The sequence below is a fragment of the Schistocerca gregaria genome, chromosome 3 (genome assembly GCF_023897955.1).
Source record: "Schistocerca gregaria isolate iqSchGreg1 chromosome 3, iqSchGreg1.2, whole genome shotgun sequence".
NCBI lineage: Eukaryota > Metazoa > Arthropoda > Insecta > Orthoptera > Acrididae > Schistocerca > Schistocerca gregaria.
This window is the reverse complement of record NC_064922.1, coordinates 242,022,132-242,035,819: the sequence shown is the minus strand read 5'-3', so window position 1 is coordinate 242,035,819 and position 13,688 is coordinate 242,022,132. Positions and strand designations below refer to the sequence as shown.

General features: G+C 44.3%; 1 protein-coding gene across 1 annotated transcript in view; it reads right to left on the bottom strand.

The window, feature by feature from the left end:
* The window catches only part of LOC126354078 (protein-L-histidine N-pros-methyltransferase), an 892,286-nt gene that overhangs the window by 814,594 nt on the left and 64,004 nt on the right, over positions 1–13,688 (bottom strand). The gene's annotated exons all lie outside the window — the stretch shown is intronic.

Genomic DNA, 13,688 nt, shown 5'->3' with positions numbered 1-13,688 from the left:
AAAAGCGGTCGCACAGATGAATATGCGATACCCTATCTACAGTACTGCGGTTCAACTCCCTTCGAAGCAATTGAGAACGAACGTGATAGCACTGAATGATCAGTGTTTCCGCCAGGCGAGAGCGCTGTGCTGCGGAACACAGGTGTTGTTAGCATTACTTTGACATTTATGCTAACGAGGCCGCGCCGGCCGCTCTGCAGAGATTGGCGACTGTCAGAGGGGGGCTAACCACCCTCCGCCGCAGGCCTCGGCGTCGCTCGCCGGAGAGCGATTCCTTCGGAATGCCACATCAAAGGAGTCGGTTGGGCGGCGCTATCCCTCAGCGAGACATGCAGTTTTACGAAGTTTCGCCTGTGGCGCTGAGGGGTGCGCCCTTGGAACGTTCGGTAGAAAACTCCTGCAAACTGGCTCCGCGTGCACCCCGGTGACGAACTGAAAGCCCGAGACTCGAAACAAAAAGAAGGAAAAGGTAATAAACTGGTGCTGTAACCCTTTTGAGCCACTTAACAGTCTTCAGAAACATGTTAAAATATTTAAAATGTTTTTCATTAAGCTCTCTGTAAAAGAATGTAGCCGAAGTCTTATAAACAGATTCTGTCTAACAAGGGACGTCTCTCGGCTCGAAATTTGTATTTAAACATTTCTATACAGACCCAACTCACATCTCTAACTACGCCTTCGATGACTTGTGATTGTATTGCTGTTGGCTTGGACACAACAGCGCTTACACTCTTGGAGGATGGGAGGTTAACAACCAATCAATCAGTTACTGCAGCAAGTAGTTGACGTGTTTAGTATACGTGTGTCAGTATTGTCATACGAATCAGCAAAAATAAACGAAACCATTAATATCTGGAACGTTTTACATATTGTAGCGTCCTCGTTAAGAAGGCGTCATCCAATGGAACAAGCAGTAGGACAGGATGATGAAACTTTCGCAGTGTTTGGTGGATCTGATTATTCAGAAACATGAATAAGCATTTCACTGCTCAACTGAAACACAGGGGATGAAGACAACGATTTTGTAGACTATAACGCGACTAACAGTGTTCTAGATTGTGGTGTTACAGGCAATGGCAGAAATAAAACCCCTCAAAGAGAAGTTAACAGTTCTAGTGACTATGAACATTCACCAGAAAAGAAATCCAATACTGTTACTATTTTAACAAAATTTTTGGAAGAACGCCTTGAACGAACACACACACACACACACACACACACACACACACACACAAAGGGTTGGAACTTTAATACTGGATAGTGGGAATTACATATACGTCACTCCCAATTGACATAATAGAAGACAGCTAAAAACAGGCACGTTGAAAAAGAGCTAAAAGAGACCATACAGAAACGGAGGTCCAAAACTAACAACTAAATGGCCTTTGCCATATTGTTTTGGCAGATAAAAAGTAAAACAGGGTCGACAACCCGCGCGTCATTTGCTAAACGGCCGATAACTCAGACGGCAAATCCAAGCGGGGACGTAAACGGTTAAAAAATGGGCATTCCGACAGGAAGTGGTGGACAGTATTCAACGGTATTCATTCAGAAATATTAAACTCAGTTTTTTTTCAGGGGAGTGTTTAGTCCCCCTAATAGCTACATGGGCATGTATAAAAAAAATTGTGTGTCTCTTATTTTGCTCTAAACTACAACATATTCACATCCAATGAAAATAGATGTGTATTCCTTGGGTAGTTTAACTTGTGAGGTTAGCGTTCACACGACACGGCAAGAACAGCAACCACGGACGGAAGTTCTGTTATTTGTATGTAAACAGGGAGGGCTTGGCGAGCCTACGTTTAGCGGAGAATTCATTCTCCAATGGAGATAACAACGAATATAACGAAGTTACGCGAGCCAGATGTTAACAGACGGGACTCTTATTCTGTTTTAAGCTCAAGAAATCCCCGCAACGATAATTATCTGACGCTTAAACTAATGTCAAGCACCGGCTCGATTATATCCAGACATTAAGATTAAGGGTGAAGTCGTAATTTAAAATTCAGACGTTGAGAGACTTTGTAAAATCTTCCGGTTTTCAGTAAACGCTCTTGATTTAAAGAGATTTTTAAGAATTTAGTCGGCAATGAATATGCAGATGTAGTTACTTCAACACCCTTAATTTCTTCACCCTTCTTGGAGAACGGGGTTCATGAATTTTTAATGCAATTAAGTGAAGGTGTTACTTCTGACGTTCGAACTCGCATCTCATTAATGACAACGAGTAAGTCAAGGGCATAACGAAATTATTTTATTAGTTTATCCAAATAAAGACCTTACTACTCCGATATTGTAAATTATTTACACTGACAAGGCCTGGTAGGTCACGAACAATAACTAAATCACAGTTTCACCCACTTAACTTATTTCATCTTTACAGAAACCCAAATGCAAGTAACCCTGGCAGAATAATGAAAACACCATTCTTAGAATGAACAGATTTCTTTTTCTTTCAATATTATTCCTTGAGATTATTCTTTACTTTCATCACGTTGCCAATTTTGCAGCACAACACGAACTTCCGAAATTCAATAACTTTTTTTCTTCGTTTTTTAATTTATTGCTATTTCTTCAACTACTCCCTTCAGTCTCTACTGCCCATGGTTTACCAGCACGTTGCACTCTATCACGATCCATTATTCCTCAAATTACAATCATAAAGTTCTTTGAAGCAAAAGAAAATGTTTTACATTATTTAATGTGTACGATAAAATGAAACGAAATGAAATGAAACTGATACATACGTCCCACCAACCAAATAAACGAAACTGAAGTCCTAAAAACTGGAGGCCCTTATCGTACATTTTAACCCAACTGAGTATATTTTATCTAATCTGCTCGGCATCTTCCACGCTATCAGACACTTACGGTGTTAATTTATGCTGCAATGGACGCTGAAAATAGTTCAAACGCCAACACCAAGAAAAAACAGATGTAAATCACTTTTAGTATCGCACATGTTCTGTTAGAGCACAGAAAAACAGGAAACCAACATTATAAAACTTCTAATGTTATTGAAGACAGCGTTAGCCATCTCAAGATTTGTTTACTATATATTATAAAACACCTCATCAAAAATAGCTATCTACGCTTTGGATCAGAACTAGGCTAATTGCCAAGTATACAGTATACGACATCTATAACGGGGTGCATTTATCCGATGCCTAGGTTCATCTGTGTTGGCAAGGGGACAAACATTACGACTACATCATGTGAAGAAATCGTCGATACGTAGAACAGGCGCCGTGTCGGAACGGGGAAGTCAAGGTGAAGATAAAGAGAAGTAGTCTATATCGCCCCATGTGACATTGAGAACAGCATTTCCCCATTGGAATATAACTCGGATAATATCTTGAAGAACGAAAAACAACACATTCATGCTTTCCTGATATGACGGTGGCAAGTGAGAGAACACATAATTCCCTGTTGTAGGAATGACAATGATACTTTACGGGGTTCAACATTTGGAGGGGTCGTGGAAACTATGTTCTCATCCACAAAAGCACTTTTTGAGTTACTACTTATTATATCTTTGATTAAATTAAATAACAGTAACATAAGGCAAAACAAATTTTGTATTATACAGCTCTTTCGAGTGGTGCATATGAAGAAAGTTGTTACCAACATGTGGCGCATTCGAAACCACAAGTGATAGCATGCTCGGCTGATTCTTGCTAAATTGATAGTATTATCTTCCACCGACCCCTTTCATTTCATAAATAATCTGTCCTATTTTGATCATGTAGCCTGTCCAATGACACTCATCTCTATGGGGACTCCCGCGTGCAACTCAGAATGAAGCAACCATAGATGGAAGTACAGAAGACCAGAAACACTCTTTCGACAACTGACAGTCTATGGAAAGTTCAAACCCAAACGACGCAGATGAAATGACGCACGCGAGCGCCTGCATTTCAGCCAATCTGGCTGTTTTCGCCATCTACATTTATACAGCCTAACATCAGATTGAAACAGGAATGCTGACAACACGTAAATCATAATCGAAACCCGTGTGATAATCTACGCTGAGAGTCTAGTTTTAAACTGGCCTCTCTGACAATGCTATTGGCATCTTACGGGATTGAGACCGTTGCCGTTGGTCCAACAGATGTCGTAAGTGAGCAGTAAAACAGACTTGCACGAAAAGCTGGTGCTGGCAGTACGCTAACAGCCCTGCCATCGGTCCAGACTGTCGCAGAGGTCTTTTTTTAGTTTTCATGGATAGCCGTGGCACTCCCCCCCCCCCCCCCCCCCCCCCCCACCGCTAGCATTCAAATCTTCATCTCCTACCTCCCAGATGGGGCAATATAAATGCGTGATGGCGACAAGAAATGTGGACATCATCGCCGACCAGCATCCGGTGTATCCAAGTCAGCAAACGTATGATTAGAGCCTTTTGTGGTGGTCTCGGTGACAGTGGAGGCTTTTTTTTCTTTTTTTCAAATCTAGTTTCGTCGGACAGGGCGTTATGTACCCAATGTACTCACAGGTAACACGCTGCCTGTACCGAGCAGCTCATTGTATCCAGAGGCAGTGTCTCATTGATATCGGTTATTTCCTGTCCAAATCATTGTCTGCCTTCAAACACAGATCAACAGACTCCAAGAAGATGTGGCGCTGGAGAATGGTTCATCTGCCAACCGTTCCCTAACAATGTACCGACATTCGAAATAAAACTCTACAGTCCACCACTGTCATGCTGATACAATGTTTTGTATCCCCTGGTGAATTTATGCTCTGTGACCGTTGAGTTGGTTCACAACCGTATGGTTAATTTCGCCTCACAAATTCAAGTTATCTCACTTTGCAATAGGAATCTAACACCACCCCCACCGTAGCCCCCTCTCAGGGAGATGCTATTTAACAACGCAACAAATCGTGGCCGACAATCCCAAACAATCGCTCATTTTAGTCATACTGGAGTTGGCCATAAACATCAGTGCTTACAGTTTAAGCCATTAAGTAATGTCTTTTACAAGAAGGAAAACAGATTTTCAGAACCATGTTAAGATTAATTATTAAACAAATCGTTTATGTGAACTTAAGTACCACATTTCTCTACGTTACAGGAGATTACTCTTTTTAGGCAGGTTGTAAAAATACAGTTACCATTATATGATCATTACTTGTCGATTAGACACTCGTCCCTACGACAGACTTCATGTTTCGTTGCGAAATAACAGCACCAAACAGCAGTAAGGGTACGGACGGTTAACAAAGACACAATTATACGAACAATGAAACAATGGAGAATCAATATTAAGTACTGGAAGATGAATGAGGGCCAGCAGTAAAATGTGCTACGGGCCTGCAGCGCTTCAGACTATTCTGAAGCAGTAGTTCCAGATCTACGTCTAACAATTCCGACAGTTCACTAGCGCCGGCCTGGGTGGCCGAGCAGTTCTAGGCGCTACGGTCTGAAACTGCGCGACCGCTACAGTCGCAGGTTCGAATCCTGCCTCGGGCATGGATGTGTGTGATGTCCTTAGGTTAGTTAAGTTTAAGTAGTTCTTAGTTCTAAGGGACTGATGACCTCAGCAGTTAAGTCCCATAGTGCTCAGAGCCATTTTTGTTTTGTTTTTTTTTTGTTTTGAGTTCACTAGCGCTGGGTGGTATGCTTAAAAACTGCAGGTGAGAACCCAAAAGCCTCCACGACAAAGACGTCTGCACGTTCATTTCTTTATTATTTTGGACCGGGTTACACCTTAAAATAAATAACTCTGTGACTGAATGACCGCTATGGGAGAGGTGGGGGCCTACAGTGTCGCCGGGATCAAGCCAATTATCTACATCAGTGGTTTGGGGGATCGCAAAGCCTTGCTCAGAGGGTCGCGGTCGCAGGAGAAAGCAGTTGCAGCATGGCTAAAAGAAAAAAAGAAAAAAAAAACTTGACCATTTTATGCCCGCTCAGAGCGAAGCGCGAAGACAATAATCGGTGGCGTATTACAACAGATTGTAGTGACCGAAAACGCGCGACTATGCCTTCGCTGACTTCTCCTCACTCCTACGCCTCTAACGCTGCAAATAATATATCTCTGCTCGCAGAGCACTGCGATTTCATTTCACAACGCACTTGATTTCTCGATCCGTATAGTATCAATAGAAAGAAAATTAAATACGTTGCCTTTGAAATTGCTCACATACTTTTATTATGGTTCTGGGGGTCGCCAGAATATTTTTACTTCGAAAGGTATAGCGTATTCAAAAAAATTGAAAAAACACTGATCTACGTCATACTCCGCAAGTCACCTAATGGTGTGTGGCGGAGAGTACTTTTTGTACCACTGAATGAGCCCTACAACCCTCTTCCACCCGCAAATAACGCGTGGGAAGAATGATTGTCGGTACGCTTCTGTATTGGCTCTAATTTCTCCTCGTGGTCTATACGCGAGGGTGGAAGAAATACGTTGTCCGACTTTTCCCGGAAAGTTTTCTCTCGAAATTTTAGTAGTCAACCTCTCCGAGATGCACAACGCCTCTCTTGTCGGTGGAGATTGTTGAACATCTCGGTAACGCTCTCACGCCCGTTAAACGATTCTGTGACGAAACGCGCCGCTCTTCGTTAGGTCTTATCTCTCTCTCTCTCTCTTCTATGAGTCCTACGTGCTAGGGATCCCAGACAGATGAACAATACTCCAGAATCGGTCGAACAAGCGCCTTATCAGCCACTTCCTTTGTGGACGAGTTACAGTTCCTTAAATTTGTTCCTCTGAATCTCAGTCTGTCATCTGCTTTTCCCACTGTTTGTTTTATGCAGTCATTCCACTTGAAGCCGCTCTGGATAGTACCTAGCAGATATTTTACGTAGCTACCGTTTCCAGCGGTTTGTCATCAATAGTGTAGCTGTACAGTAGTGGATTTCTTTTCCTATGTATGCGCAATATGTTACACTTATTTACGTTCAGAGTCAACTGCTAGAGCCTGCACCATTCGTCCATTCTCTGGAGGTCATTCTGATAGTCGTTGCTATCTTCTGGCGTTGCTACTTTGTTATTCACAACCGTGTCATTCGTGAACAGCGTTAAACAGCATCCCACGCTTCCTACTACATCATCTGTACATATTGTAAACAGTAACGGTCCTGTCACACTTCATTACATCTGTCGGTTTTGTTCCGTTAAGACCGACATGTTGAGTTATATATGCAAGGAAGTTGTGAATCCAGTCACAAATCTGCTTCGATACTCGAGAAGCTCGTTTTTTTTTGTTTTTTTTTTGTTTTTTTTTTTTCACTAGAAGGCAGTACAGGACCGTGTCATGTGCCATCCCGAAGACAAGAATACAGCATCAACCTGAGAGCCACTGTCTAAGGTGCTGTGGATCTCACGGAGGAACAGAGCGAGCTGAGTTTCGCAAATGCTTCAAATGGCTCTGAGCACTATGGGACTTAACATCTGAGGTCATCAGTCCCCTAGACTTAGAACTACTTCAACCTAACTATCCTAAGGACGTCACACATATCCATGCCCGATGCAGGATTCGAACCTGCGACCGTAGCAGTCGCGCGGTTCCGGACTGAAGCGTCTAGAACCGCTCGGTCACAACGGCCGGCGAGTTTCGCAACATTTCTGTTTGCGGAATCCATGTTGATTTTTATAGAGGAGATGTTCGTTTTCCAAAAACGTCATAATTCTTTACCATAATTCAAACCATAATTCTACACTAGACTGATGTCAACAACAATGACATAGGTTTATAATACTGTGAAACTGTCCTACGTTCCTTCTTAAAAACGGGAATGACCTGCGCGGGAATGACTAGGTATCCTTCGTTGTTCAAGCGGTTACTGCTAGGAAGGGAGCAAATTCCTTCGCATAATCTTTGTAGAATCTTAATAGGTACCTCACCTGGTCCTGACGCCTTTCCACTGCTAAGCGATTGTAGTTTTTTTTTTCTATTCCGCGATCGGTTGTCTCAATATCTGCCATTTCGACGTTCGTAAGACGACTGAAAGGAGGGACCGTGTTACGATCTTCTGCGGTGAAACAATTTCGGAAGACCGATTCAGTATTTCGGGCTTTTCCCTGTTATCTGTCGTTTCGGTGCCAGTATAGTCACTGAGTGAATGAATAGATGATTTTTAACTCAACCTGACGAGGCTTGCGAAACAGCGAGATCGTACCGCTCGAGAAAGAACTGCGAGCGGACTTCAAAAATTAAGTTGTACTTACTGTACGCAACTTTTATCGAGTGCTGTTCCTAAATGACAGTCATACATGACACTATTTTTCACCACAGTCTCCAAGGATCTGTAAACAACGGTCGGAACGTTCTATCATTCGTTCAGAACCTCAACGAGAGAATTCTGTTTCATGGTGACGGAGCCATTCGACAACCACTGCGAGAACGTTCTCATTTTTGGGAAATCTGCGACAGCAGCGATTCATTTCTTTGTCTAGACAATGTTGTCTGTGGTCGATGTCTATAGCCTGCCTTTCTCGGTCAGCGTCACCCACATCTGCGCCGCCTCGGTCGAATTGTTGGCACCATTTGATCACGGCTGGACGCGAAACTGCATTTAGTCCGTACACCAGCAGAATTTCACAGTGAATCTGTGTGCAGTTTAGACGTTTTTCTTTGCAAGAACCGTAGTTTCCCCGTATGCTTTAACTTCGAAGTACGTACCCAGTTGCTGCGCCATTTTACTCCGTGGCTGTGATGCACTTATTATCCGTACAGTAACAGAACTGTCTGTAAGAAACCCACAAGGAAAACCCTCTTCTGACAGTGCGCAGTGGTCTTAGTATGTGACGGCAGGTGTGACTTACTTCTTGAAGTCCTGCCGTGCCACTGCCTCTCGGCAAGCTTTACCGCTCGACTTGCTGAAACGTCAATCACGACGTTATTTTAGTGGAAATATACGCTGAGGTGACAAAAGTCATGGGACACCTCCTAAGATAGTGCAGGACCTCCATTTGTCCGGCGTAGTGCAACAAGTCCACGTGGCCTGGACTCATCAGCACGTTGGAAGTCCCCTGCAGAAATATTGAGCCTGCTGCCTCTACAGCCCCCCCCCCCCTCCCCCCCATAAATGTTCGATGGTGTTCATGTCGGGCGATATGAGTGACCAAATCAGGAGCTCGGATTGTCCAGAGCAAACCAATCGCCAACAACTGTGGCCTAGTGACTTGGTACATTGTCATCCACAAAAATTCCATCGCTTTTGGAACATGAAGTCCATGAATGGCTGTAACTGGTCTCCAAGTAGCAGAACATAACCATTTCCAGTGAATGATCGGTTCAGTTGGACCAGGAGACTCTGCCCACTCCACGTAAACACAGTCCACACTATTATGGAGCCCCAACATGCATGCACAGTGTCCTGTTGACAACCTGGGACATCTATCAAACACAGGTCACACCATTATCGAGCCACCATAAGCCTGTAAATTGCCTTGTTGACAACCTAGTGCCATTGCGTCGTGAGGTCTGCGCCGTACTCGAACCCTACTATCAGATCTTACCAACTGGAATCGGGGCTTACCCGAAATGGCCACAATTTTTCAGTCGCGTTGGGTCCAACCGATATGACCAGGAGCCCAGGAGAGGCACTGAAGGCGATGTCGTGCTTTTAGCGACGGTACTCGCGCCAGTCGTCTACCGCCATAAACCATTAACTCGAAATTACGCCGCACCGTTCTAACAGATACGTTCGGCGTACGTCCAACATTGACTTCTGCGGTTGTTACACGCAGTGTTGCTTATCTGTTAGCTCTGACAACTCTACACATTGACTCCTGCGGTTGTTACACGTAGTGTTGCTTGTCTGTTAGCTCTGACAACTCTACGCAAACGCCGCTGCTCTCGGTCGTTAAGTGACACTGTAGACCTTAAAATGCTAAATTCCTTAATGATTTCCGAAATGGAATGGTCCATGCGTCTAGCCCATCTACCATTCCGCTTTCAAAGTCTGTTAATTACCGTCGTGGCCCATAATCACCTCGGAAACCTTTTCGCGTGAATCACCTGAGTACAAACTACAGCTCCGCCAATGCAAGGACCTTTTATATCTTGTGTACGCGATGCTACCGCCATCCATATATGTGCGTAACACTGTCCCATAACTTGTGTGACCAGTGTAATGTTCACATAGACAGGGTAGTCCACAGATCGTGACCGGGCCAAATGTCTCACGAAATAAGCGTCAAACGAAAAAACTACAAACAACGAAACTTGGCGAGCTTGAAGGGGGAAAACAGATGGCGCTATGGCTGGCCTGCTAGATGGTGATGCCATAGGTCAAACGGATATCAACTGCGTTTTTTTTTTTTTTTTAAATAGGAACCCCCATTTTTATTACATATACATGTAGTACGTAAACTAATATGAATGTTTTTTCGCTTTGTCATAGATGGCGCTGTAATAGTCACAAACATATGGCTGACAATTTTAGACGAACAGTTGGTAACAGGTAGGTTTTTTTAAATTAAAATACAGAACGTAGGTACGTTTGAACATTTTATTTCGGTCGTTCCAGTGTGATACATGTACCTTTGTGAACTTATCATTTCTGAGAACGCATGCTGTTACAGCGTGATTATCTATAAATACCACATTAATGCAATTAATGCTCAAAATGATGTCCGTCAACCAATGCATTTGGCAATACGTGTAACGACATTCCTCTCAACAGCGAGGAGTTCGCCTTCCGTAATGTTCGCACATGCATTGACAATGCGCTGACGCATGTTGTCATACGTTGTCGGTGGATCACGATGGAAAATATCCTTCAACGTTCCCCACATAAAGTAATCCTGGGACTTCAGATCCGGTGAACGTGCGGGCCATGGTATGGTGCTTCGACCACCAACCCACCTATCATGAAATATGCTATTCAATACAGCTTCAACCGCACGCGAGCTATGTGCCGGACATCCGTCATGTTGCAAGTACATCGCCATTCTGTCATGCAGTGAAACATCTTGTAGTAACATCGGTAAAATATTAAGTAGGAAATTAGCATACATTGCACCGTTTAGATTGCTGTCTATAAAATGGTGGCAAATTATCCTTCCTCCCATAATGCCGTGTCATACATTAACCTGCCAAGCTCGTTGATGTTCCACTTGTCGCAGCCATCGTGGATTTTCCGTTGCCCAATAGTGAATATTATGCCGGTTTATGTTACCGCTGTTGGTGAATGACGCTTCGTCGCTAAATAGAACACGTGCAAAAATCTGTCATCGTCCGCTAATTTTTCTTGTGCCCAGTGGCAGAACAGTACACGACGTTCAAAGTCGTCGCCATGCAATTCCTGGGGCATAGAAATATGGTGCGGGTGGAATCGATGTTGATGTAGCACTCTCAACACCGACCTTTTTGAGATTCCCGATTCTCGCTTAATTTGTCTGCTACTGATGTGCCGATAAGCCGCGACAGCAGCTACAGCATCTACTTGAGGATCATCATTTGTTGCATGTCGTGGTTGACGTTTCACATGTGGCTGAACACTTCCCGTTTTCTTAAATAATGTAACTATCCGGCGAACGGTCCGGACACTTGGATGATGTCGTCCAGGATACCGAGCAGCATACATAGCACACGTCCGTTGGGCTATTTTATCACAATAGCCATAGATCAACACGATATCGACATTTGCCGCAATTAGTAAACGGTCCTTTTTATCACGAGTAATGTGTCATGAAGCAAATACCGTCCACACTGGCGGATACGACGTACTTATACGTTTGTGACTATTACACCGCCATTTACCACAAAGCGAAAAAAGTGGTCCAACTAAAACATTCATGTTTCCTTATGTATTATACGAATGTGTAATAAAAAAAGGGTGTTCCTATTTTTAAAAAAAACGCACTTGATATCCGTTTGACCCATGGCACCGCCATCTAGCGGGTCAACCATAGTGCCATTTGGTTTCCCCCTTCAAGCTAGAGGAGTTTCGATCTTTGTAGTTATTTTGTGAGATATCCGGTCTCGATCAATGGAGCACCCTGTATAAACGCCTCGACGTCATCCAAAATCGCCCGCTCTCTGTTTCCACAAAACGAATGGTAAATTTTTAACGAAATTTACCGACAAAGAAATTCTCATGTCAGTGACTTCTTGCGTTGCGGGCAACGTCCTTTATCAACTGAGTCTACAATACAGCGCACACCTCACCGCTGAATATGAGATTCATTCTGGTCATAAACCTTCTACGCCGTGTAAGCCGTTTCCAACTTGTCTCAATGAGGCTTAAGTGTAAAACAACGTAGGACGGAGAGACTATGTCGAGACAGTAATGTAGGAGAGAGAAAGCACAGAGTGCAGTGAGTTGGGCTGTGGTGGGTGCCTGAATAGATAAACTGGCAAGACATTTTCAACCTCACAAAAATTGAATTGTAGCGTTGAAGGCGGTGCAGAGTGAGAATTTCACTTCAGAAACATTTTAAATGGGACATTCAGCATTGATACAAACGGACCACGCTGTTGGAGCTTTGGTGACCGCTGCGTAGACACGAAATATTTATAAACTGTCTGTATTAGTATCAGTACGCGCGCGATTCCTAGCGAAACACAGTGACACCTCAGCAGTGCGCAGTGCCTCGGCGAACATGGGCGCCGTGTGCGGCTGCGCGTCAATGTTAAAGGCAACATTTTTCGCTCGCGAGGACCGAAGAGGTGGGTAATGGAGTGGGAGGGACGGGGTCGAATTCTGCTGGGTGGGGGGATGAAAAGGGCAAGGGGCAAGAGAAAGAGAGCACACAACCGGCAAGGGGCAAGGGGTGGGGCAGGGGTGTGGGTGGTGAAAGAGGAGGGGGTGGGGGAGGGCGCAGGAGGTAGGCGCGGGCGCGAATGATTGGATGGAAACGAAGGAAATGTGGAGGGTGGCTTCATGAATCTAGACATTTGCGAAACGGAAAAAGGGCCCTGATGAGACACCCCTCGAGCCGTACCTATTTGGACGGGAATTTACTTTTATATCACCGCGACTTTGCTCCTCCCTCAATTCTCCACGCGCCGTGCGTTCTCTACTGGTCGTGTGGCCGAAATGAAAATTACCCTCCACGCGGCTGGTACCACTTCTCATACGTGAGATCTGCGACTGGTCGTACAGTAAACATTAGCACTTCCTCAGCGCAGGCTTCAGTGACATTCGTTTACAAGCTTTTGCGGAGGAGGTAATTCCAAAATACTGGAATTATTTTAGGGGTAGACTCAATTCCCTCCTAATTAACATCTTATTGGAGGACTACGTCTGATTTCTTCTGGGCATTTGATATGTTACACGTCAAAAAGTCTACCGGAGGACATGGAAATTGTAGTATCGGATTAGATTTCTTCTCGCTGCAGATGACAAGTGTTATTATGAAAAACGTAGAAAGTAATACGAAAGACGAAGCTAATAGGATTTAACAATGAAATGACACCCTTACCTGCTTACAGGCGTTGACATACGTCAACGGGGACAGATGAAAATGTGTGCCCCGACCGGGACTCGAACCCGGGATCTCCTGGTTACATGGCACACGCTCTATCCATCTGAGCCACCGAGGACACAGAGGATAGCGCGACTGCAGGGATTTATCTCTGGCACGCCTCCCCCGAAACCCACATTCTCAACGTATTGTCCCGCACTACATTCGTAGTGCCCCCGCCAATTATACTCATTACTCGCGACGCGTTGCCGATTCCCGTAAGAGTTCGGGCACTGTTTGTGCGTTCGCACAGAAGAGGAAGAT